Source organism: Myotis nattereri (genome assembly GCF_964212035.1).
Source record: "Myotis nattereri genome assembly, chromosome: 13".
NCBI classification, from domain to species: Eukaryota; Metazoa; Chordata; class Mammalia; order Chiroptera; family Vespertilionidae; genus Myotis; species Myotis nattereri.
This window is the reverse complement of record NC_138088.1, coordinates 7,987,415-8,013,234: the sequence shown is the minus strand read 5'-3', so window position 1 is coordinate 8,013,234 and position 25,820 is coordinate 7,987,415.

Genomic DNA, 25,820 nt, shown 5'->3' with positions numbered 1-25,820 from the left:
TGAGCCCTCAAGCATCATATATTCTGAAATAAGGCGGTTCCACTCCATAGTGAGTGTTCCCAATACATTGCATGAAGTTGATCTCTATGAGAGTTAGGAATCTTGAGGTTTTATTGCAAAAAGAATAATTTACAAACACATTGCCAAACCCTGGGCAGCTACATCTGTATCCATCAAGCCCATTCAAAATTTCTCCCTTGGCTCTCAGACTACTTTCTTTGGTCTTACTTTTACCCAAAGGTGCATGAGATAAGGTTTAAATCGCATGTGAACGTTTTTAGCCATCTTTTTCACATTATGTATCCTATATAATAAAGAGCTAATATGCTAATTAGACCGGACAAAGCCAGGGCTGCAAGGGCCGAGCCCCTTGCACGAATTTCGTGCATCCGACCTCTAGTGTATATATAAATAAATATATATTTATTAAACAATTTTTTTCAGAGTTTACATTCAATATTATTTGTATTAGTTTCAGGTGTACAGCATAGTGGATCTAATCTCATTATGTTTATACAGGGTGGGGCAAAAGTAGGTTTACAGTTGTTTATATGGAGAACAATACAGTAATTCGTAAATAACAATACAAGAGTAAACAGTGGTTCAGGGATCACACACCTCCTTTTCCCCCACCCTGTGTTATTGGTAGGAATGCCTAGGTTGTGGTAAGTGGACGTTGGCCTGCTCCCTGGGCCCCACTTTGGCTGGGTCTCCTGGACTATTTGGTTTCTCTCTTGGAGTGATCCAGTGATGAGCTCCTGCAGGTCCTCAGCACTCAGAAGCCCACCAAGGTCCCCCACAAGCGCTCACCTGCCCTGATGGGGCTGGGAGGAGACAGAGGAAGAGCAGCTGGCCTGGTGCTGTCCCCGGCAGCCTTTGTCCCTGGGGTGAGAGGGCCAGGCTGTGGGGCAAGGACAGCCAAGAGGAGAGTGGGAAGCTGGCTTGGCTGGTCCAGAGATGCCCTCTGGGAGCCTGTTCCTCAAGGTGGGGGCCAGGCTGACCTCATGAAGGGGGTGCTATTTCCCTCAGGCCACCTCCCTCCGGGTTCAAACCAGGTGCACAGGAAGCTGAGTCATGGTGGCTGCCCTGCTGCTCTCAGCCCAGAGGGACATGGGGAAGCTCCTGAAAGCTGTGAAGTCCACACCATAAAAGTACAGGTAGCACTACCCCAGGCAGGAAATGGGTGACCCGACAACAATATGAGACACTGAGTAACTCCATGGAAGTCAGAAGGTCAGCTGTACCTTGCTTGAAATGGAGAGTTAAGTGGAATGATGGGATACATGGAAAGGACTTGTCAGACTGTAGTGACGATTTCACTTGCTTTCAATCATTACTGAAGTCAACTTCAGGAACTGAAGGTTTTTCTTGCCAAGCCACCCTCTTCAGGTGGCTTTATTTATCGATCTCCACTGAAGCCCATGTACCCTCCACATCTCCTTTCATGTACAGGGAGCTGAAAGTTAGGCAAGATTCTCAAGGCCACAGAAGATTTTAACAAGACCCGAATATTTTTCTCGAACCACCTCTCCATCACTCACCTAAATATGTGTTTCTCCCTTGGGACGAGTGTGACAATGCAATCAGTGGCCATGGGGTGAGTAGAGATCGTGAAGCATCTTTGTGGCCTGAACTGCAGACACACGGTGAGCACAGGGCCAGCCAGCGCCTGGAGAGTCTGCGGGCACCCGGGGAACCTGTGGGGTCTGGCACATCCCTGCTGCACATTTAAATGCTGACTTCACATGAGGGGCTGCCCTGGCCCTTGGGGTAGAGAAACGCCTTCTGTGAACTGCTGATGAGAAAGGACATTTAAAAAGGAACCCTTTGTAAGTGGTGAATAACATTCTTTGCTCCCCTGCTCACAGGTCTGAATTTGTGAGGTACAAATGGCCCTGAAAGAGCTTTAATGTTCCCACAACTCCCTGAACTCTGCTCATGGCATAGTTGTTGTTTACCTTGCCCCTGTCTTTCTGACATCACTTACAAGGTGTTCCTTATAACTAATTACCTGTTCCTTACAAATGCAGATGAAGTCATACAGCATGCGAAAAATCTGAAGTTTCAACGAATATATCGACTACTAAAGGTCTATAAAGATTTGCTATTTTTAGATCTTGCCACCGATGAGGGGACTGGGGTCTGAGCCTGCCCCAAAGCAGCTGTCTCTGTTTTCTGCCTGTCGCAACCGCCCTGCCCAGCAAGGCTGCTCTATATGGCACCATGGCAACCCAGCTAAATCCTGTTTCTTCTGAATTTTGAAAATGAGACACACAGAGGAATACCAACATTGGAATAGCACATGCCAGATAAGAGAGAGGGGGAGGAGAGAGGAAGAGGAGAGAGAGAGAGAGAGAGAGAGAGAGAGAGAGAGAGAGAGAGAGAGAAGAGAGAGTTAATGAGCAGAAGCCTCCGGACAGTGGAGCCAGTGGGAGCAGACTTATATTTAACAGCAAAACAGCAACAAAAGAAGACACAGAGACAAGAAAAGCTCAATTTCCATGTGAAGGACGCATGGGCAGGGCAGTGGGCACCATGTAGAGGGCTGCCTCTCAGACATTTTGGTCAGTGATGTTGGTTTCTCCTCTCACTTTCCCGTTAGGAGGAGCTGACGGGGTGGGCATCCTGCAGCTGTCTGCCCGCTCATGCCTGGGACCCTACCTGCCACAGCTTCAGGAAGCGCTCTGATGGAAGTGAAACCACAAACATCACAGGGTCAGACTAACCCAGCAGCATCTGGGGACCCATCAGGTGGAATAATGGCACGCCGAAAAGGGAAGCCCTGATACCCAGCCTCTGCTTGGCCACGGCCACAGGACCAGGCGTGGGAGGCAGGACAGAGGCAGGTCTGGGCATGCAGTTTACCTCAGAGTGAACACGACACCATTTAAAGTCTTTTACTAGTAAGCATTTTTCCACTTCCTGATTTTCTCCCCTTTTCCTCCTCTTTGTTCCCTCCTGCGTGGAGTCACCTCCATTCAACTTTTCATCAGCTTCCCGGGTGTTGACTCCAGGCCTCCGGGGCCCACTCCTCTGAGGAAACTGGTGTTATCACATCCTGGCTGCGGGCGAGGAGCAGTCAGGGTAATTAGCTGGCGACTCCTTGGAGTGGAAAAGTTCTGCCAGAAATGCTTTGAGTTCAGGGTGAGTGCCTGAGTCATTTTTGAGTTCTGATCTACAAGCTTGAGGGCAAGAGATCAGGGAAATTAATAGTTGGCATCTTTTCTGAAGTCCATTTCTCTCTGGAGGTCAGGAGTGAGAAAGTGTGCGTGGGAGTAGAGTTGCGTAAACCGATATGAGCAGCTACACCATAGTATATAGTGCCAGGCTCTGTCCTGAGCACTTACATGTGCTAATCTTTTTGCTTTTCACAACAACCGCCGAAAAAGGTACTTTATTATCCCATTTTCTGGATGTGGAAACTGAGGCCAAAAAGAGGTTATTTAAGTTGCACAGAGACTGTGTGAGTAAATGATGTGCCACACACCGTGGCTCTGAGAATGATATCCATGTTATATCACTCAGCCTTCCCATGAGTCTCTGCACCTTTCTTCATTCTTCATCCAGTGAACCCTAGGCTTGGCTATGTCTAGAGCTCCCTCCATACTAGAGTCAATTCTATTTGAAGCCAACACCTAGCATAGCCTTCAACATTTTTGGGGAAAAAAAGAAGTCTTCCTATAGACTTCGCCAATAGGAGGAATCCGTCCAGTGGAGTGTCTTGTCGGGACTTGGACTCTCATGAGGTTGCCCAGGTTCCCTGCTCAGCCTGCTGCTCCTTCCCTTGATGGCAGGGAGTGTGGTGCTTCAGAATTCTGCTGATGAGGAGGCGAGGGTGACAGGGAGAACTAAGGATCCTCCAAGACCCAGAACTGCCTTCAAAGACACACTTGACTCTGACACAGTTTCCAGTGTATTTTATTAAAGCCTAATTGTTTGAAAATCATAAATGATGCTCTCCTCTTGGGATCGTTTAGGACAGCATGGGGTTGGCTATTTGACAGAGTGAAGAAATGACTGACCTTGACCAGGACCTTAAGCTCAGCTGGAGGTGCTGCCATGCCCCTTCCATTGACAGGAGATAGCCGGCTGAGACGGGGCTGCTGCAGGTGCCTGAGCCCTCTGATCTGCACAGGAGTGCAGTGAGCAGGACCCAGGAGGGTGGTGGGGAGGCTGTGGAATCACATCCTAGTCTTGATCAAGCCTTTGTATTTGGGAAAGATTCAACTTGAACCCCACCTTAGCCTGCAGCTCTTCATCTTTAAAATGGGGGTCATAGTAAGGCACCTAGAACTGTGCCTCACACAATAACACAGAACAAGTACTCTGGCCATCCATGAGAAGTCATCCCTAAGTGATGAAAGTGACTTGGGACACATGGGCACAGATGAATAAACACAGATATGTAAACTACCTCATCCTCTGCCTTTCATTCTAGTCATTACAGTACATGTGTCCTTCAATTCTACATGCCCCATACAACTCATGGAACTACAAGTGCTCGACACCAGCCTGCTAAGTGAGGATTGAGCTCAAGTCTGCCTTAAATCCCTCAGGTCCTGGGATAACGGCAAAATGCAAGGTGTCTTTGCTCATCACAGGCTCTACAGGTGCGTGCAGCCCTTTGCAGACCCTCACATTCATTCCAGCTTCATCTCTGAGCTTTTTTGCACTTCAATGAAACTTGAGCTCCTGCAAGTTTATCTTGCTGCCTGAGTGCCTAGAATTTGGCGCCTTGAGCTGTTTCTGATCCAGCAACCATGAGCCCAGGCATTGACATTTTGTTTTTTAAATAGAGCAGCTCTATAACTCAATCCTGCTTTTTAACACAGACAAAATAAAACACTTAATTATTATCTTATTTTAGTTGATGTTCCCCCTCCAGGATGTCTTTAATCTTCCAAACTCTACTGATTCTTTAAAGCCCCTGTCCCAGGCTTGCACCCCGCCCGCCCCCCCATTCATACCTAGTAACTAAGAACAAAGTACACAATGGCTTAGATTCTCCAGGAAAAAGAGAGCTCCCAGTAGAGTTGGAAGCTTGTTCTGAGGCTTTCTTTCTTTATTCAATTTATTGGGGGGCATTGGTTAATACAATTATAAAGGTTTCAAGTGTACAATTCAATGCTGTTTCATCTGTATGTTGCATTATGTGCCCATCACCCAAAGTCAAATCTTATTGCATCACCGTATATTTGACCCCCTTAACCCTTTACTACCACTTCACCTGGGTCTTTCACTTCTAAATTTTCCTGAGCCATTGCTCCATCTGGGAACAACATGATCCCAAAGGGGCTTCTCCCCTCCTCAGAGCTCAGCTACCCCATGTGGGGAATTGGGTCCAGTATTTTCGCCATAGCGCCTTTGCTGTAGCATCTTTGCTTCAAGTATTTTTGCTGCAAACACATTTACCCCATAACTAATTGGCCATAAGTTAATTTTGCCATAAAAGGATGAAACAACTGGTTGACACTTTGATTTTTGTTTGTTTGGTTTCATTTCTCCATTGATGCAGTGGTGGTAGTCTTAAAATAGAGAGCATTTCTTCCAGATGACAAGGAGTTACCCAAAAGCTGGTTTTTTATTTATTTTTGTTTCTTATTTTTAAATACACTTCAGTGGGAGGAGAGAGTGAGACACCAAGGACTCTCTCTGAGGGCACAGAGTTGAACGCACCTTCCCCATAAAACAAAGACTAGTGCTTAGGTGCAATCCACAAAGTGAAACCAGTTCTTTGTGCAACGTTGCCATGAATCTTCACACATTTTAAATGTACACAAATAAAATCTTTTAAATTTTATGTCCTCTTAATATCTCTTTTTATTTTTTGTAATTTTATTTTTTTATGGCAAAATTACCTTATGACCAATTAGCTACGTGGTGAAATGTTTGTGGCAAAAACGTTCATGGCAGATACGTCCTGGGAAAGGACCCAGTGTCATGGGGAATGACAGTGGATTGGGTCCATGGCACCCTCAAGATGCTGCATCTGGCATCCCAGATTTCCTAGTGCCTGGATACCCGCTTCCCAGGCGAATTCCCCCACAGCCTCTGCCTCCTTTCCAGGGCCCTGATCCTCTTCTCCACCCGGGTCAGCATCAGCCTGGCTTCCCCTCAGAAGGAGGTCTTCTCTCTGCCTCCCCAACTCCACCCCTTCTCTGGATCCAGGCTATGTCCTGGCACCGCTCTGCTCTGCCCACCCAGAGACCGAACATGTAGAATGAGAATGATTTCTGTGGGCTTCGTTGGGACCGGGAGCACAACTGTCATGCTCATCACTCTGTTCCCAGGACAGGTGTTCAGGCCCCCTCACCGATTGGCCACAGGAGTATTCCATTGTGTGCCAAGAAATGTGCACCCATTCTCTCCTAAGTTCTCTCACCACTCCCATGAGGGAGACACTGTTCCCATCCCCATTTCACAGATCAAGAAACTGACTCAGCCCTAACCGGTTTGGCTCAGTGGATAGAGCATCGGCCTGCGGACTGAAGGGTCCCAGGTTCGATTCTGGCCAAGGGCATGTACCTTGGTTGCAGGCACATCCCCAATGGGAGGTGTGCAGGAGGCAGCTGATCAATGTTTCTCTCTCATCGATGTTTCTAACTCTCTATCCCTCTCCCTTCCTCTCTGTGAAAAATCAATAAAATATATTAAGGAAAAAAAAGAAACTGACTCAGAGTAACTGAGAGAGAGATTCCCAAAACTGGCTGACCATCAGAATCACTTGGCAGTGTTTGGAAAATATATATTTCTGGACTTCTTTCCAGACCTCCTAAATCCTCATTTCTGGAATCTAAGTACCTGTAATTTCCATGAGTTTACCGGGGCCTTCTGATAACAGCAGAGTTTGGGAAGGACTGACTTAGGTGTTATTCAGGACCAAAGCTAGTAGGGCAGAGGGTCATGCTTTTCATTTGAATAGAGCTGGCTCCAGGCCCTCTGCCTGCCACAGAGCCTGTGGTGTGAGGGAAACTCACCCGCCTTTGGAAAATGGAGCCTCCCTGAGGTTCCAGGTCACAGTGAGCCAGCGCCAAAGCAGGACTTGAAAGCCAAGTCCTGACTCTGGTCCAATGGCTCAGTCCCTTCCCTGCGCTGCTTTCCTGTGCACACTGCCTTATTAGTTGCTCTTGGCACCAACATTTAGATAAATGATCAGAATTACTTTAAAATGTTGTATTTATATGTAAAAATTAAGTAATTGGTCAATGTAAGATGACAGATATGAGTGCTATGTCACAGTTTTAGGGGCTGATCATTTTCAAATGAGGTGACATCTGAATGCGGCACAAGTGAGCTTGCTCTGTGGGTGGGGAGTGGCCCTGTCCACCTTCCCTTCTCAGAGGTACATGGTGGAGGAAGTGGGAGAAGCCCTGCCTACCTCCTCCGAGGAGAGCATTGTGGGTACTGACATCAGTCCATTTGCTGTGCCGGGAGGTGGTGGCAGCTCAGCTCTCTCGGGGCATCAGTGCTTATCGGAGCCTGTGTTAGAAAGCAGGGTGGAGAGGAGAGGGCGTACACTCACTGCTCTGCAGGGTGCACACACAGCCCGGCAATTCTCCAGCGCTCCTCAGGAGAGTGAGTGGAGGTGCTTCCCACCAGCCGTGCGAGGATGGCCTGACTGCGAGTGGCCAGGAGGTGCCGGCCTTGCAAAGATCCGCGAAGTAGAAATGACAGGAGCAAATATGTGAGTTGGGTAGATCCTGTATTGGAAAGCGGCCAGTTTGACAGAAACGTAGAGTATGTGAAAGAGAGAAGTGTCCAATGAGTCACTTGTACCTACTTTTGGAGATTTTTGATTGCTTTGGTGGTCAAAGTGATTACTTTTTCATTTGATTTTATTGGTCATTTTGATTTTTGTTTGTTTCTGTTTGTGCCTGCCTGGCGTCCATTTCTCCCTCCGGTAACAACTGCTCTTCTTTGCATTGGTGGCTGTCTCTCTCCATTGGGTAGCTCTCTGGTGGGACTGTTATTCAATTTGTCCTGACCCACCCCATCTCTGCTAACCAATGAAGGAGGAGATGACCCAGGTCAATTCACAATTCTCTCCTGGGTTTAATTTGCATCTCGCTGACAATTAGTGAACATGTTTCCATATGTCTATTGGCCTTCTGTATGTCCTCTTTGGAGACGTGTCTATTCAGATCCTCTGCCTATTTCCACACCTGCCAGAATGGCTGTCATCAATAAATCTGCAAACAAGAAGTGCTGGCGCGAATGTGGAACCCTCGAGCACTGTTGGTGGGAATGCAGACTGGTGCAGCCACTGAGGAAAACAGTATAGAGTTTCCTCAAAAGATTATTAATGGACTTGCCTTAAGACTTGGTGATTTCACTTCCAGGACTTTATCTGAAGAAACCCAAAACACTAATTCAAAAGAATATGTGCACCTCTATGTTAATTGCAGTGTTATTTACAATAACCAAGCTATGGAAGTAACCCAAGTGCCCATCAATAGGCAAGAGGATAAAAGTGCTGTGGTGCATATATACAAGGGAATATTGTTCAGCCACCAAAAAGAATGACATGTTATCATTTGTGGCAGCATGGAAGGACCTAGAAGGCATTATGCTCAGTGAAACAAGTCATTCAGAGAAAGACAAATATTATATGATTTCATGTAGAAGCTAATGAACAAAATAAACTAATGAATAAACTAGAAACAGAGGCATAGATACATGGAACAGATCCATTGCCTCTAATACAAAATATTTTTGTTTTTATAAACCACAGTTGTTTTCTGTTGCTACCACACACACACACACACACACACACACACACACACACGGGATACATGAGGCTAAGGAATAACCTCTTTATCCTGAGGGTGCCATTGAAAGGCACCATTGGAGAATTGCATGGTATTTGCCCTATGCTTTAGGAAATAACCTGGTAGCAATATACAGAATGAATGAGAATGAAGAACATTGAAAAGTCAAGGTCAGTTAATTTCAAAATCATCTCTACCATTGGCCATGCACCAGGCCCCGAGTTAGCTACTAGTATGTAGAATTCCAAATTAAATGGAGCCAGGACCCTCTCACTCTATCCCTTCCCCTCGTCCTAAAGAACTGACCATCCAGTAGAGAATATAGTTAAAGGACTAATCTTTGACTTACCTGAGGAGAGTTTGTGGTGCTACTCTTAGTTTCATAGAACTTTCTACAAAAAATTCCACTGTTTCATAATTTTAATGTGCTTGTCTGTCTTCCTTACCAGATTCTGAGTTCCACAAAGGTAAGGCTTGACTCATAGGGCTTTAACATGTGATCATTGAATGAATAGATAAGTGGATACATGGGACATTCAAGCTAAAAATAAAGAGGTTGGGCAATAACACTGGCAACACACAAATATACGTGTAATCTGGACACTGCCGTAATGAATCCAGCACTAGGCAGGTTTGTGGGTGTGGCATCAAGGAGTTGGAAGACTTAGAGACAGGAGTCTAGCTTCAACCTTGAACTCCTCTTTGCCCTGGGCCATGTCATTGCACAGCCTGCCCCACCTCCCCTTTTTCCAGTTCTGATCTCTCTCCCATGGATTTTTTCTTTTTTTTTTTTGGTCACATATCTCGCTTCTCAGATGACCTTTTGACGTTGTTTTTGTTAAGGCACATCCTTAATCCCTTTTAGCTGTGGGGTACTTTTGTATCTTACAACTTCTTTTCTCAGCCAATTCTCATGAAGATGTCAGTCTATCTTTGCATTGGTTTCCAAAGTGCCACTTTTCTTTGAAAGATAAGAGCAATACTGACAAGTATGCCATTTCTCACCACACCATTTTCTTCATTGTAATAAAAGTTCTAGCCATTGAAATAGAGTAAGAAACAGAAGTTAAAGTTATTCAGATTAGAAAGAAATAAACACAACTGTCTTTATTTACAGACAACATGATTGTCTACGTAGAAAATATGATGCAATCTACAAAATAAACGCTATTAGAACTAATACACGAGTTTAGCAAGATTGCAGGACAAAAGGGCAATATTCAAAAAATCATTTTAATTTTTATATACTAGCAAAAAATCAGTAATTAAAATTAAAAAACAATGCCACCAAATTATTAAATAGAGATAAATATGCCAAAAGATGTGAAAAAGCCTCTATCTACACAAGAAAAAAATGTTGAGAAAAATTAAACAATTGAGAGATATATATTGTTCATGAAATCAGAAAACTTAATATTAATTTAGATGTCAATTCTCCCCAAATTAATCTACAAGCAATGGAATCCCCCCAAAAATTCCAGTAGGCTTTTTTTGAGGAAATCATAATTTTATTCTAAAATTAAAATGGCAGACCTACAGTAGCCAAAACAAGTTTTAAAAAAACCCACCCAACTTTGAAAGCTGGATTTAAAGACTTATAAAGCAATAGTAATCAAAACAATGTGAGATTGGCATCAATACAGACAAAAAGATCAATGGGACAGAATAAAGAGCTAAGAAATAGACAAGCACACACGGAGAGATTATTTTCAAGAAAGGTACAGAGGTATTTCAGTGTAGAAAGGATAATATTTCCACAAATGGTTCTGGAACAATGAATATCTATATACAAAATAAAACAAACTTTGATTCATGTCTTTTATCATATACAAAATCTCAAAATAAAAATGGATCATAGACCTCCACATGAAATCTAAAACTATAAATCTTTTAGTAGAAAATAGGAGAATATCTTTAAGAACTGGATTACAGCCAAAATTTTTAAAATAAAAAAAAATGGATGAGCTAAACTTCATCAAAATGAAAACTTCTGCTCTTAAAAAAGGCATTGTTAATGAAATGAAAAGACAAACCACAGTCTGGGAGAACATATTTGTAAATCAAAGATCTAAAAATGAAATTCTATGTAGAATATATAAAGAACTCTTCAAACTGAACAATAAGAAAAAACCCTAACAACTCAATGGACAAAAGATTTGAACAGACATTTCACCACAACAGGTATGGGGATAGCAAGCAAGCACACGAGGAGATGCTCAGCATCCGAAATGACAAAGACCGAACTTACCAAGTGCTGGCAGGAATTAAAACGTTAAATGTATATATATAGTAATTCCACTCCTATATGTTTACCTAGGATAAGTGAAAGCATACTTTCATACAAACATTTGTACTTAAATGTTTATAGAAACTCTATTTGTAGTAGCCTCAAATTAGATACAATAAACAGATTAGTGATAAACAATCTCTGGTATATACATGGGCTAGAATTATGGTTCAATAAAAAATAAACTACTGATACATGCAACATGTGCGAACCTCACGGTTTTTATACCGAGTAAAGTTAGCCAGGCAAGCAGGAGTACACGCTGTGTGGCTGATTGACTTGCACTTGGCATCCGGCTCGCTCTATGTGCTATGCTCCCCCGTGACAAACCCCCTAAGGGCAGTGATATTTCCAAGTAAAATTTCAGTTCCTTAACTCTATTCCACTTTTCTCGGTGTCTCTGAGAAATTCTGCTGAAATATTTAACTTCATTATTTCCCAAATTCCTAAGCCCAAAAGGGGTCCCAAAAGAACTCTACTCAAGAAATCAAATATGAGACTGTCCAGGAAACACACTGGGTGTATTTCTCATATTGTTAGATCAGTGAACTGGAGCTCCTGGAGCTAATGTCAGCACTCAGCTTCCTAGAATGGCCACGTTGACATGTACTGTTGTCAACTTGAACAACAAACCCAGTACCCAGCTTCCCCCATGCACAAAAGGTGCCTTTAATCTTTCCTATCTTGTTAGCTCTCGTCTTGGTTGTAGGGACATTGAGGCTTCTTTGAGGTCTAACAAAGCTTCTCCAAGGCAGTCACAGAGGAGTGTTCACCTCTGCCTTGGGGTTTCTTCTTGACATGACTGCTCTTAAACCCCCACCCTCCTCGGGAGAACGCCATGCCCCTGAGCAACTCAAGCTTCAGTGAAGACAGATGCCTTCCTCAGCAGCAAGGCCGAGGCAAGGCCATGCCATGTCGACAGGACTGCACTGCAGTCAGGGATCACTGAGAAACATAAATATGAAGGGAGCGTTAAGGTGGGTGGTCTGGCTCCGGATTCTGAATGCTCAGAGGACATTTGCATTTAAGCTTCTGTTTTCCTCTACGGGTGGGCTCTGTCTCCATAGACAAGAGCCCACAATGAGTCCTAGGCCCTCCCAGGTCCAGAAAGCAGCGTGCGCTCCCCGAGATGCAGAGGCCCCTTATCTGTCGGCCTTAGCAGAGAGGAAGTTCCCATTTCCTTTCCGATAAACCCTTTCTTCCAATCATTGCCTTCAGGAATGCCCACCCCTCGCACCCACTTTGGGGAAATCTCATATAGCCGCCTGCCTTTCAGGCCTCCCCATAAGAACTGTGTTAGAATGCGATACAATGGGCTTGATATTTATTTCCGCAACACTGCCATCTCCGAGGCCCAGGGCCATATCACACTGGACAGAAGAGCAAGGAGTGACCGGCAAAAACAATATCCACATAACCAAACCAGCAAGTCTCACACCTTATCAGCTGGAGAGGACAAAGGCAGTCACATTTACATTTGTGTCCCTATCATAAACACTAGATTTCTGTACAATGGCACACTCTCCCCTCCTATTCCTCTTCGCAGGGAAAGGTCTGGTGTGGCCCTGGGACTTCTCTCCACAGACATTCCCAGGGATTTGAGTGGGAGCGTACCCTTGATTTTGGTGTCAGGCCAGGCTGCCCTCACAGCTTGTCTGGGGTTGGGGGCTGTTGGTGACTCAGACCTGCGCTCAGAGGGAATTCTCCCTGCCTACCTCCACTGCCCAACTTCCTCTAACAGTTGTTGTGATACAGATTCCTGCACATACTGTTGTTGCTCATAAAATTACAGCACCGACACTGACCTTCTCCCCAAGGACTCTCGGCTTCCCTGTGGCCCTGGTGGTGCAGGCTCACCACCCTCAGTACTGTCTGACCCTGGAGTGGCAGGCCACTCTGGATCCATCATTAAGACAAGTCTCAAAGGCCTGAACTCTGAGTGTTGTTACTTTATATTGTAACCAAAAGACATACATTTTCCCTCTGGGCTCAGACATACTGACAATGTGTGTGTTGCGATGAAATTCAGTGTAAGCTGATGTGAGGACACTGCCCTCAGATGACCGTGGTCCTTGTTTTTAAGATGATTTCCCTTGCACAAGTCCCTGACCCTTTGCAGCCTGATCCTGCGTGGGCATCTCCGTCCACCAGCCACGGGTTCATAGCTCTGAGCCTCAGTGAAGGGGATAAAAGCTCATTTCCCACGTCTTTTTCTTCCAGGAACCCCTTCCATCCCTTTCTAAATCGATGTTGGTACACAGATACTGGGAAAGGCATCACAATCCAATTCCTCTGGCAAATCCTGAAAGGCCTTGGCCTCAGAGTGGCCCGAACACTCCGTTCTGAGTTGAAGAGCTTGACTGGACCAGAGCCTCTGTTTCCCAGTGACTGGGGAGAGAGGACCGATGACTGTCGCATTGAGGTCTGATTCTGCACAGCGAGCAATGGCCCGTGTTAGGATTAGAACCAGCTGGGATTAGAGCAGTTGGCCACCTCGGCAAAGGAAGCCGTTAAACAGAAAGCATGGCAGCTTTCTAAGAAACCCGAGAAACCTTGGGTGGGAGTGGAGAGCTCTCCAGGGCCTGACACTGTGCCCCGCTTTCTTATGAAGTTTGACAGGTCTGATGACAAGTCCCTCCTTTTCTATGCATATCTGATTAAATCCTACAATTGTGTTAAAGGCAGAACCAACATGAGGTAAGTGAGGACGCATACCTCTGTCAGTGGACAAAAATGCTCCTTAAGGGGGTGCTCTGGGACCTGCAGTGCTGGGGCGCAGGCCAGGCGGGGCTCAACTCCTGGCTGTCTGCTGCTTCAGTTTCTGTTCAGTCGCCACCTGGGAATGACTTCAGGCGCTTGTTGTGTGTGTGTGTGTGTGTGTGTGTGTGTGTGTGTGTGTGTAGGGAGGAAGGTAGAGGGAGAGAGAGAGAGAGAGAGAGAGAGAGAGAGAGAGAGAGAGAGAGAGAGAGACTGACTGTCTCATCTGGGATCAAACTGCAACCTGGGTACCTGTGTCCTGACTTGAACCCACGACCCTTCCCTATAGAGGAGTATACTCCAAGCAAATGAACCCCAATGGCCAGTGCTCAGGTGATTGTCTTGGCCATAGTGCTCAGAAGGTCAAGACTTCAGCTAGCCAGGGGGTATGCTCAAAGACTTCAAATTCTTTTCAAAAGTGACTTACACCCTCTGCCCCATTCATCAAGTCTGAGAACACAATGGTTGGAGGGATTTCCACGCCTTCCCAGCTCCTCTCAGGGGCTTGCAGACGGTAGGTTTTAAAAATGTGTCTTTGAAACATTTTTCCATGGTCATTTGAATTCCAGCTGGCGGAGTGTACTTGGGGTCAAAATGAGCCTTCTAGCTCAGAAACAACAAAACGGTGGGGGCCTGAGTTATGCTCTGAGCGGAAGGGCAGGTTGGTGTGTTGGCTGCACAACTGTACACACTCCGGAGCGGTGTCAGCTACTGGGGCTTCCTCAGAGGAAAGCTCTGGGCTTCACCCCAGAGAAGATGGATTCACATCCCCATGCACTTCCTCTCTTCTCCACATCCCTCACATACCTCGTGTCTCATCTCATCATCTCTTACTGACCAGCTCCTCCAGGATAGAACATGGAGCTCAGCACCTAAGGGAAAGCTGCTGTGAGGCCCTTCCTGGGGAAGTGTGGGGCCTGTTATGGGCCGAGTGCCCTCCAGAATTTGTACTTAAAGTCCTGTCCCCAAGACCTCAGAACGTGACTGTGTTTGGGGACAAGGCCTTTACAGAGATGATTAAGGTTAAATGGGGTCATCAGGGTGGAGCCTAATCCCAAGGGTCTATGTCCTTAAAAGAAGAAGAAGAGACACCAGGGCCAGAGAAAATGCCAGGTGAGGGCACAGCGAGAAGATGCCACCTACCACCAAGGAGAGAGGCCTGAAATAAAAGCAACCCTACCAGCACCTTGAGCTTGGATTTCCAGCCTCCAGAACAGGGAGGAATTGAATGCTGGGGTTTAAGGCCCCAGCCTGTGGTACTTCACTATGGCAGTAGGAGCAGCTAATCTAGGGCCCCTCTCTCCTCACACCCGGGTACTACTCTCTTCAAACCCAGGCGGGGCCTTGGGACCCAGTACAACACAAGCAGGAAAACGTGGGCCCAGGAAGGCCAGGGACAGGGTCGCTGGTGCAGCTCTCTTCTTGGAAGGTCCGCTGTCTAGAGTGGGTGTCTGGACAGAACCCATGTTTCCTGGGAACATGAGATAAGGAGAGGCCTCAGAGGTCTCAGGAATGCTCAGTTAGGGAGTCCTATCCGGGAACAGGCTGAGGTTAGTCAACATTGGACCTGAGGACCCCTCGGAGGGAGCCTTTGCCCCTGGCAGGCAGCGTACGGTGGAAGAGAAGCATAACCTTGGGTCCCACTGCCAGCCCTGCTGTTCTCAACTCCACACCCTCTGGCTCCACCTCATGTACGTAATCTAGATTTTTCTAGATTCTTCTAAGCTAGTACTTCTCAGACGGAAGTGCTGGGGGTTCACTTCTGAATCGCAATACAGCGTCTCCATGCTCATCCTAAGCAGCATGTGTCCCTCATCTCACCCTCTGCTCCACAAGCACTTACATTCCTGATGTTTCCAGCTCTAGGCTGAGGGTCAGGGACATGATGAATAGGATGGCAAGATTCGCCACAGGTCCTCTCAGTGAGAATAGCATGTCTGATGCTGGAGCCTTTGGGTCTGGATGAAAACAACAACAACTCACTAGCAATATGAACATAAATGAGAGTCTTAACCACTTAGACTTAGAGACTTAGTTTTGTTTTCTGCAAAATGGGTCAGTAGACCTACCTCATAGACATGTTGTGAGGATTGATGGGACAACATATATAAAAACCCTTAGACGAGGACCAGGAACATGAGAAATGTTAACCCTTTCTTCCCTTACTTGCACACAGGAAAGTCACAATGCTTGGGGGAAAGTCCTGGAAGCAAACTACCATGAGAAACATACTAACTGAAATCGAGATGGGGCCACATGGGGGCACAAGGCAGAGGGTCTGCTCTCCCAGGAATTCATGGGCTCTGCCTAACTGTGCTGCGATCCCGTCACTCAGGACAGTGTCCAGCCTGTAGGAGGTGACCAGAGCAGGTGTAAGGAGTGTCGAGCTCGAGTTAGGCTCTGTCCCAGCTGCTGAGCATAAATGGGGAACAAGACTCAATCTTGCCCTCAAGGATCTTAGAGTCTGTTGCAAGAATCGGTGAGGAATGTTCTGGCAGGTATGAAGCCTGGGGCACATGGAAGGGTACTCCCCGCTGTTCCTGGAGTTGAGAGCTCAGAGGAAGTTTTCTAGAGAAAATGCATCTAAACTGGGGCCTGGAGAACAGCAGAATGTGGTCAGACAATAGGCTGTGTGTGTGTGTCTGGGTGGAGGCTATGTGGTGGGAAAATTGTGATGAACACTCTCTATTTCCTAAGATAAAACTAAAATTTTGGTAACCTTGTACATAAAAGGAAAGCATCAACTCTCCAGGTGGCCAGTGAGGAAGCTTCCTGGTCAGACAGCTTTGGGAGGAGACGAGGTCTCACCCCCATACAGAGTAGGAGATGGGATATTGGACTGTACCTGAGGGAGGCAGCTAGAACTGAGCCCCGCATAAAGTCTAGAGCAGTGGTTTCCAACCTTTTTATGGCCATGCCCCACCTAAGCATCTCTAAAATCCCTATGCCCCCCTGCCCCAGGGACATATAATTCTTATTATTCATAAAGTGAACTCCTATTCATGTGGAGGAAGCCTAAAAGGCTATTCACTTGGTCTAAACAAGCTTCCAAAGAACACGGCATCCATGAAAGAGAAAAATAAAAGAATAAAAGGACAGTTGAAGTACTAAGGAAGAAATGACTAAGAAATTGTTAAAAATATAATAATAATTTGAAGCTATATGAAAAAATAGCAAATAAAGTTTCAAAACATATAATAGAGAACTGAAATGCATAAATATGTCATGTATATATTTATATACTGTATATGAGGCCCCTAGATCAATAAGAAATGTAAAAAATTCACTGTTAATAACTCCTTCTCGAATTGCCCCCCTTAAAAATCAAATTGCCCCCCTGTGAGGCATGTGCCCCACATTGGGGACCAATGGTCTAGAGCTACAGAGAGCTGTCCCTTCCATTTAATAGAAACTAACATACTTAAGAACTCTATAAAAAGAAAAAAAAAAGAATAAAAATAAAATGCTGTATTGGAGGAGAGCAGGGCAGAGTAAAGACACCCATGAAAAATTGAAATTCTAGGCTGTGCACACACAGATGTATAACCCATATTTGAACTACCAGCCTGGTGTGGGAACTGCAAGTGGAGAAATTAAAATCACCTTTCAGGATCATTAAAGACCCACACTTTTGCAGAAACAAATTTAAAGTTATTGTTGCAGAGAAGCTTTCACAACCCAGGGGTCATGGGACTCCCTCAGAGAAAACAGTGCCACAATCAGAATTATATACCAGCTACCCAAGAAAATGAACTACAATGAAGGAGAGTCAATAAAATAAAATAAGCACCTTTAACTGGAAAGAGTACCGATGGTATTAGTATGTTTCAAAGTATTAAAGAGATAAAAGAATAAATGAAAATAGTAATAAAAAGGTTAGCCAGTGATTTAAGAGAGCCATGTAGGAGTTCTCTAGGTGAAAAATGTCATTGAAGCCTTAGCTGGTTTGGCTCAGTGGATAGAGTGTCGGCCTGGGAACTGAAGGGTCCTGGGTTCGATTCCAGTTAAGAGCACATGCCTGGGTTGTGGGCTTGATCTCCAGTAAGAGGCATGCAGGAGGCAGATGATCAATGATTCTCTCTCATCATTAATCTCTCTCTCTCTCTCTCTCTCTCTCTCTCTCTCTCTCTCTCTCTCTCCCCCTTCTTCTCTAAAATCAATTAAAAATGTCATTGAAAAGAACTCAATGGGCAGAATAAACTACAGTTTAAGCACACAGCTAAAGAATTGGTAAATTAGAAGGTAGTTCCGAGGAAGTCAAATAGAATGCAGCAAAGAAAGGAAAAGATGGAAAGGTCAGTGAGAGATATGAAGGATGGGGTAAGCTGATTCCTTAAAATGTGAATTCCAGAAAAGAGAGAATAAAGTAAATGAAATAAACCACCAGCAATATTTAAAGAGAATCTTTCAGATTTCAAGGAAAACATACATTTCAATCTAGGAAGCACAGGAGTTCTGAGAAGAATATATGAAAATAGAACTCTACTAGATCCGTTAAGACTGAAAAACATGAAGTAAAGAGGAAAGTCTTTCGCACAAAGACAATATACTGATGAAAGATTCTTCACCACCACAATTATTGCCAAAACAAAGAAATAATGACATTTTCAGGAAAATAGGAACTAAGAAAGTTTATCCCTTAGAAAATTACCAAGAAACTTCTAAAGGACAGGCTATAATAAAGTAGAAAATGAACCTAGATAAGAGTCAGGTGCCAGGAAAAATAGTGACTATAAAAATAGTGGCAGATATATTGGGAAATCTAAAAGAACATTGATGAAAACAAAAAAGACAAAATTTGGAAGGCTTAAAAATAAGATGCAGTTAAAATGCTAAAAACAATAGCACTAAAAACAATAGTAGAAGGAAGGGTAGAAACCAGAAGTGATGTATTCCAATATCTTTGTGTGTTTAGGAAGTAGATAAAAATAATGACAAATATTATATTTATTAACTTAAGTCTATGAAATAAAAGTTTAGTGTAACTACATAAATGGAAGTAGAATACAAATTTCAAAGCCACTATAAGGAGAAATAAGAAAAACCTAATCAATAGTCCTGGGCAAGTAGCTCAGTTAGAGTGTCATCTGGATAAGGCAAGGTTGCAGTTTCCATCCCCAGTCAGGGCACATACAAGAATCAACCAATGAATGCATAAATAAGTGGAACAATAAATCAATCAAATCTCTCTCCCTCTCTTTCTGTCTCACTCTCTCTTTCTCTCCATTCCTCTCTCTTTAAAATCAATCAATAAAATATATTTTTTAAATTAAAAGAAAACCTAAAAAATTTGATAGAAGTTAGGAAAAAGAAACAAATGAAATGAACCAAAAATATGGTAAAGAGAAAACACTAAAAAAAGATGACTAAAATAAGTGGAAATAAGAGTAATTAGTAATTCTAATTATAAATTGAGTGATTTTTATATGTGATTATAACAAACAAAACAAAATAAAAGTCAGCCTTAAACTTCTATCTAAAATAAACCGGCAAAGAAAAAAATTAAAAGTAAAGAGATGAAAAAATATACTACGAAAATATTAACAAACAGAAAATGGTGTGTCAATATTAATATTAGATAAAAGGCAAAGAATTTTAGAAATTAAACCATTTATTATTTAAATAGCACATAAACTCTGCATCCAGTAATGAAAGAGTACATGTTGTCATATTGTCATTATTTGCAACTATGAAGATATTTTGTTTTTCTTTAGTGAAAATCTACTTTTAAATGACACATATAAGGAGGAACAAGTCTTGGCCGGCCTAAGAGTAGTCTCTCTTTACCTGGGGAAAGGATGCAAACCACATACGTTGTCACATATGATCTAAGTAGATGAGTTAAAACAGTAAGAGTTCATAGTTGGAATCAGAAAGGCCTGAATGCGGAGTGGGACATGACAGGGACCTGTCCATGACCTGGGGGAGCTGGCGTCCAAATGTCTGTTATCATCGCAAATAAGGTTTCACTCAGGGCAGTCCCATGCCAAGTGCCGTTTAGGGGTCAAGGCTGGTAAGCAAGGCGGGGTGTCTGCTACCCTAGCGCTGCAGCCTGGAGAGGCAGGGGGCCCAGGGGGAATTGAGGAATGCCAGGGGAGAATGCAGCCTGCATCTGAGGAGTAAACGACTGCTTTGGTGTGATTAGGTGGTAGACGCCTTAAAATGGCATGGAATGCTGCCAGAGAGGATCTTGGAAGCAGCGAGGGACCGGCCCACACAGTGGGTTCGAGGTATGGGAGCTGCCGCAGGGGCCTTCGGAGTTTGGCCTGTAAACAGGTGCCAGGCCAGGATGCGCTCTGCCAGCTCACAGTGACCAATGTCCTTGAACTCTGGTCAGGCTGACGGTTCAGAAAGAAGCCACTTCTCGGAAACTTCCTTTGTAAAGTCTGGTTGTGGCATTTGGGTTTGCAATTTTATACACATTGCCAACTTCAAAACTTCAATGATGACATCCTGTGAATTGGGGTAATAGTTCACATTTTTGTGTGTGTGTGTGTGTGTGTGTGTGTGTCCAATCAGAAAGGTTTAGAGCCTGTGGGCCGGGTCTTTTTGTAGCTCACCTTAGTTAAACATTCCCAGAGAATTCTGGCCTTTTATTAAGGTCCCTTCCCTTGTAAATTGCAGCAGAAAAGCAAAGCTCAGGTTTTGAGGCAAAATCCATCATTTGGAGGCCTAGCTTCCAAAAGAAACTTCCAAATACTTCTCCTTGCAGACCCAGACATGCGAGGCCTTGTCACAGTGGAAAACGTGCTCATTCTGCTTGGTCGGTCCGAGTAAAATTACTCAGGGCATTTCTGAGTTCCATGAACAGGAAAAAAATAAACGTTTTCAACTTGAAAAATAAACGCAAGCCATTCTTTTCGGCAGCGGATAACTCCCCAAGATGTGACCTTTCGCATTCACACTGCCCACGTGGACCGTTTCCTCGGAGCCATAGGATCTGTGTGAGCTCAATCAAACACGTCGAGGAGGAAATGTGAAGTGATGGAGGAAGAAAAATTGTTTGTAAGACAAGGAAACTTAGGAGCCAATTATTCTCCTAATTTCCTGTAAGCCGCTCCATGCCCAGGTTTCACTGTTGTTCGCATTTTAAGTCATTTTAATAAATACAGTGATTTTACTTAGAAAAAGTGGCTATTATGGTAGCTAGAAAAATAAGTTTCTATAGGAAATGTGATAATTTGATAGCTGCTGGGTAAGACGGATTTGTACTGAATGTTGTGCAAACAACGCAAATGGCACTTTTCCCATGGTGGTGTCCCTTGGTGATCAACCTAACAGGTTCTGGAAATGGACCATTATGAAAATTCATAAATACAATGAGATCTTTTCACGTTGGAATGTTTACATCTCTTTTCCTTGGAAATAAGATCCATAAACGAAAAGCTCAGTGGCAGTGTTCCGTGAAGACTAAGACCATAAATGCCTCACCAGGCAAAAGAAAATAAAAAAGTGCAGCTACTTAGAGAAATATTAACTCAGATTTGTGGCTGAGATATTATGGATTCTCTCGAGGACTGTATTTTACTGCTCTTGTGTTATGGCGTTGCCACAGGCACTGCTACTTTACCCCTCCTCCTTTCGTCCCCCCTCAGCGGTGAGTGCAGGGGTTCCGTGAGGAGCAAGGGCCAGTCCCTGCCTCTGGCAGCTCGGTCACTCCCTGGTCACTGGCTGAGACAGACACAGGCAAGAGCCTTGGTAGCTACAGCACAGAAGTGAGGCTATGGACTATGGAGGAGGTGTTATTGGCCAACACTATAAGGATCTTGAAGCTTACAAAACACTCTTTCTGCATATTTTTATTGAGTGCCTACTATAAGCTAGTCACTCTACATTCATCATTTCATTTTAATTTTAAATAATCCTCCCAATATTATAAAATAGAACTCCACAGCAATTAATACACAAAAAAAGTGGCTTTCATGATAGCTCTTGTCTTTCCTGGTATCGTGCACGAGAAATCCACATTACCCAGAGACGTACAGCAAGAGGTCAGAGGTCAAAGGAAAGGCTTCCAGGAGACACCAAGAAAAGCAAAACAAAAGAAGCAAAAAAGAAAGGAAAGGAAACCTAAGAGCAATAATTTGAAAAACAAACACAGTAATCCCAAAGCACACAAGAGGATCCATGGGACCAGTAAAGTATGTTGCAACTTAAAGCAAAATACTTTAAGGTTTTTGCAACTTAAAGCAAAATACAACAAGCAGGAGCAAAGCAGAGCTTGCTGAGAAATTCCTACGTTGGTTTCAGAGGCTGCAGGCAGCCGACCCTGGGAATGACTTTCCTGGAGAAAGGATGTGAGTGGGAGCAGCCGTGGCTCCACCACCAGGGGACCCGGAGGGGCTTACAGGGGAGCCAGGGGAAACTGAGACCCCGTCAGCCACCGGAAAAACAAGAGCAACGCTGGAAACCAGGCATTGAAATAAATGTGTTACGTTAAAAAGTCAAGAAAAGTTCCTATGCAATCGGACCCTGTGCCTAGACAGCAGTGTGGATTAGCTGAGCATGTAGAAAGCAGAGAAGCAAGGCTTATGTCTTCCCAACTGCCCCAGACCACACTGCCCTCTGGGAGTTTCTATTTTTGTTACATTTGTTTGTCTAATAATATTACCTTTGTACATTTCTGATGACTACATATGTTGGCATTTCTCTGTTAACATTTTAATGTCATTGAAAACTTAATCAGTCATGAATTTCCTTGTCTAAAATCAGAAAAGGAAGAGTGACTAACTTGCTTTGCAAATCGTTTTTGTTAGTGTCACCGCCGCACATTCACATAGCTATTGCTACAAGAGGGTGAGGAATGAGTGTGGATTGTTGGTATTCTTACTAATCTGGAACCTGAAGGAAGCCGGGGAACCCCTTGCGAGTTTCAGCGCTTATTCAAGTGTCTATAGACACTTCAGCGGTGAGCGGAAATCCTGCCAGTCCCCGAATTCCTGAGAATTCTTCCACACCCTCTTCACCCTCTCACTGACTAGCCCAGGGGGGGTCTGGAATGACTCTGCTGCTCAAACCCGGCACCTGGGTCCCGGGGTCGCGGGATGAAAGGAAATCTGCATGGAGATGCTGACCTGCCTTCTGGGTCTCTGCTCTGCTTTCAAGGGTTGACTCTATATTCTGATCATCTCTGAGTCACGAACCATTTGGTTAAGACCAACAATTCTTATTCTAGCTCCTGTCTGTGCAGTTCAGTCCAGCAGAACCGTCTGCTTCTGGAAATCCCTCCATGTGAGTGACTCCCAATTGTAGCAAAGGAAACCAAAATTTCCCCAGTTCCCATGATTCTGCTCAAAAAATTGCTGCTTGATTCCTGGGATAATTAAGCAACTTCCTTGCTTCTTTTTCACACCTGACTCAGGGTATGGAATGATTTGTCTGATGGTCAGCGGGCACACTTAGGTTAGCAGTTCTTTTAAACTCTGTTTTGTAGCCCCCTGCACACAGGATCCGTGCTCATCCAGGCCTCCCTCCCTCAGCCCTGTCAGGTCTTTACTTAATTGCTACCTCCTCAGTGAGCTCTGGTCACCTTATTCACAACTCCACACTGCTCTAACAGAACACGGCGTATCCCACATCACTGCTTTAATTTTCTCTCTAGTGTGCACTGCTCTCCAACTTACCGTGTACTAGTATATCTTAGGCTTATTCATGTTCTTCATTGTTTGACTGCCCCAGTGTTATTCTGGCAAATGCTTAACAACTGGCTCCACGGGGCAGGGTGGGATGGGGTGAATGCCCTGATGTGCAGTGCTTGCCTGTGGTGTAAATATTCCCACTATGGCCAGTTGCAAGGCCCGCTGTGTTGTACAACTGGCTTGCAAATTCCTGTTTTCACAGTTTGTTCTTGTGAAACTGGTTGTCCCCACATTGGGAAATGCCCTGAGGGTACCCATGAGGGTATGGGTTTGTGTGCACTTTGTTTACTGCTGGAACCTCAACATTCCAAATAGTACTTGGCTCATAGTAGAAGTTGCAGAGATAATTGTTAATGAATGAGTATAAAGACATTTTTTAATTTGGATCATCCTATTTAAAGAACAATGTATCTGTCATCTTAAGCTCATAATAAAAATTTGTCCATGCTATTACATTATTCTGCCTTTTTTTTGTGTTAATTCTCACCTGAAGATATATATATATATATATACATTTATATATAAATATATATATATTTCCCATTGATTTTTAGAGAAAGAGAGTGGAAGAAAAGGAGAGAGAGGGAGAGAGAGAAACATTGATGAGAGAGAAATGCATCCATTGGTTGCCTCCTGAACGCACCTCAACTGGGGCTGGGGATCAAACTTGCAAACCCATGTATGTGCCCTTGACTGGGAATCAAACCTGTGACCCTTGGTGCAGAGGCTGATGCTCTCATCACAGAGCCACACCAGCCAGGGCTATTCTATCATATTTTAATGGTGCTATGACACTTACATTAGGGTACATATTGCACCACTGCTCTTTGACATTTAGGTATTTTTTATGTCATTTAAAATACTATTTTTTAAAATATATTTTTTATTGATTAAGATATTACATATGTGTCCTTATCCCCACGTTACCCCCTACCCCCCCCCCCTCATGCCCTCAACCCCCCCGTTTTCTGTGTCCATTGGTTAGGCCTATATGCTTGCATATAAGTCCTTTGGTTGATCTTTCCCCCTTACCCCCACCCTCCCCTACCTTCCCTCCAAGGCCCGACAGTCCAATCAATGCCTCTCCATCTATGGATCAGTCCTTGTTCATCAGTTTATGTTGTTCATTATATTCCACAAATGAGTGAGATCATGTGGTATTTATCCGCTCTCCAGTTCCATCCATGCTGTGGCAAATGGTAAGAGTTCCTTTTTCTTCTTCCTCTTCTTAAAGAATACCTTTCAGCATTTCATATAATGCTGGTTTGGTGGTAATGAACTCCTTTAGCTTTTTCTTATCTGTGAAGCTCTTTATCTGACCTTCTATTCTGAATGATAGCTTTGCTGGATAAAGTAATCTTGGTTGTAGGTTCTTGCTATTCATCACTTTGAATATTTCTTGTCACTCTCTTCTGGCCTGCATGGTTTCTGTTGAAAAATTAGCTGACAGTCGTATGGGTACTCCCTTGTAGGTAACTGACTTTCTTTCTCTTGCTGCTTTTAAGATTCTCTCTTTGTCTTTTGCTCTTGGCATTTTAATTATGATGTGTCTTGGTGTGGTCCTCTTTGGGTTCCTTTTGTTTGGGGTTCTCTGCGCTTCCTGGACTTGTAAGTCTATTTCTTTCACCAGGTAGGGGAAGTTTTCTGTCATTATTTCTTCAAATAGGTTTTCAATATCTTGCCCTCTCTCTTCTTCTGGTATCCCTATAATTCTGATGTTGGTATGCTTGAAGTTGTCCCAGAGGCTCCTTACACTATCTTCATATTTTTGGAATCTTTTTTCTTTTTTCTTTTTCAGTTGGGTAATTTTTGTTTCTTTGTATTTCAAATCTTTGACTTGATTCTTGGGATCCTCTTGTCTGCTGTTGGATCTCTGTATATTATTCTTTATTTCAGTCAGTGTATGCTTAATTTCTAGTTGGTCCTTTTTCATATCCTCGAGGGTCTCACTAGATTTCTTGAGGGTCTCACTAAATTTATCGGCGGTTTCCATAAAATTCTTGAAAAACCTTATAAACATGGTTTTGAACTCTATATCCAGTCGTTTTCTTTCCTCCATTTCTGCCATTTGTGACCTGTTTCTTTGTCTCCGCATTTTTTATGCTTCCCTGTGTTGGTAGAGTGGTTTTGTGTGCTAGGTGTCCTGTAGGGCCCAGTGGGTCAGCCTCCCCCGTTACCTGAGGTGGACATTCTTAGTGCGCCCCCTTGTGGTCTTTGTGCACAGTCTTGTTGTAGTTATGCCTTGATTGTTGTAGGATCACTGGGAGGAGTTGACCTCCAGGCCAATTGGCAGTGAGAATCGGATGTGTCTGCAGTGGGAGAACTTCTGTGCTGAAGACACCCTTCTGGGGCGAGACTTGCTTCAGTGGG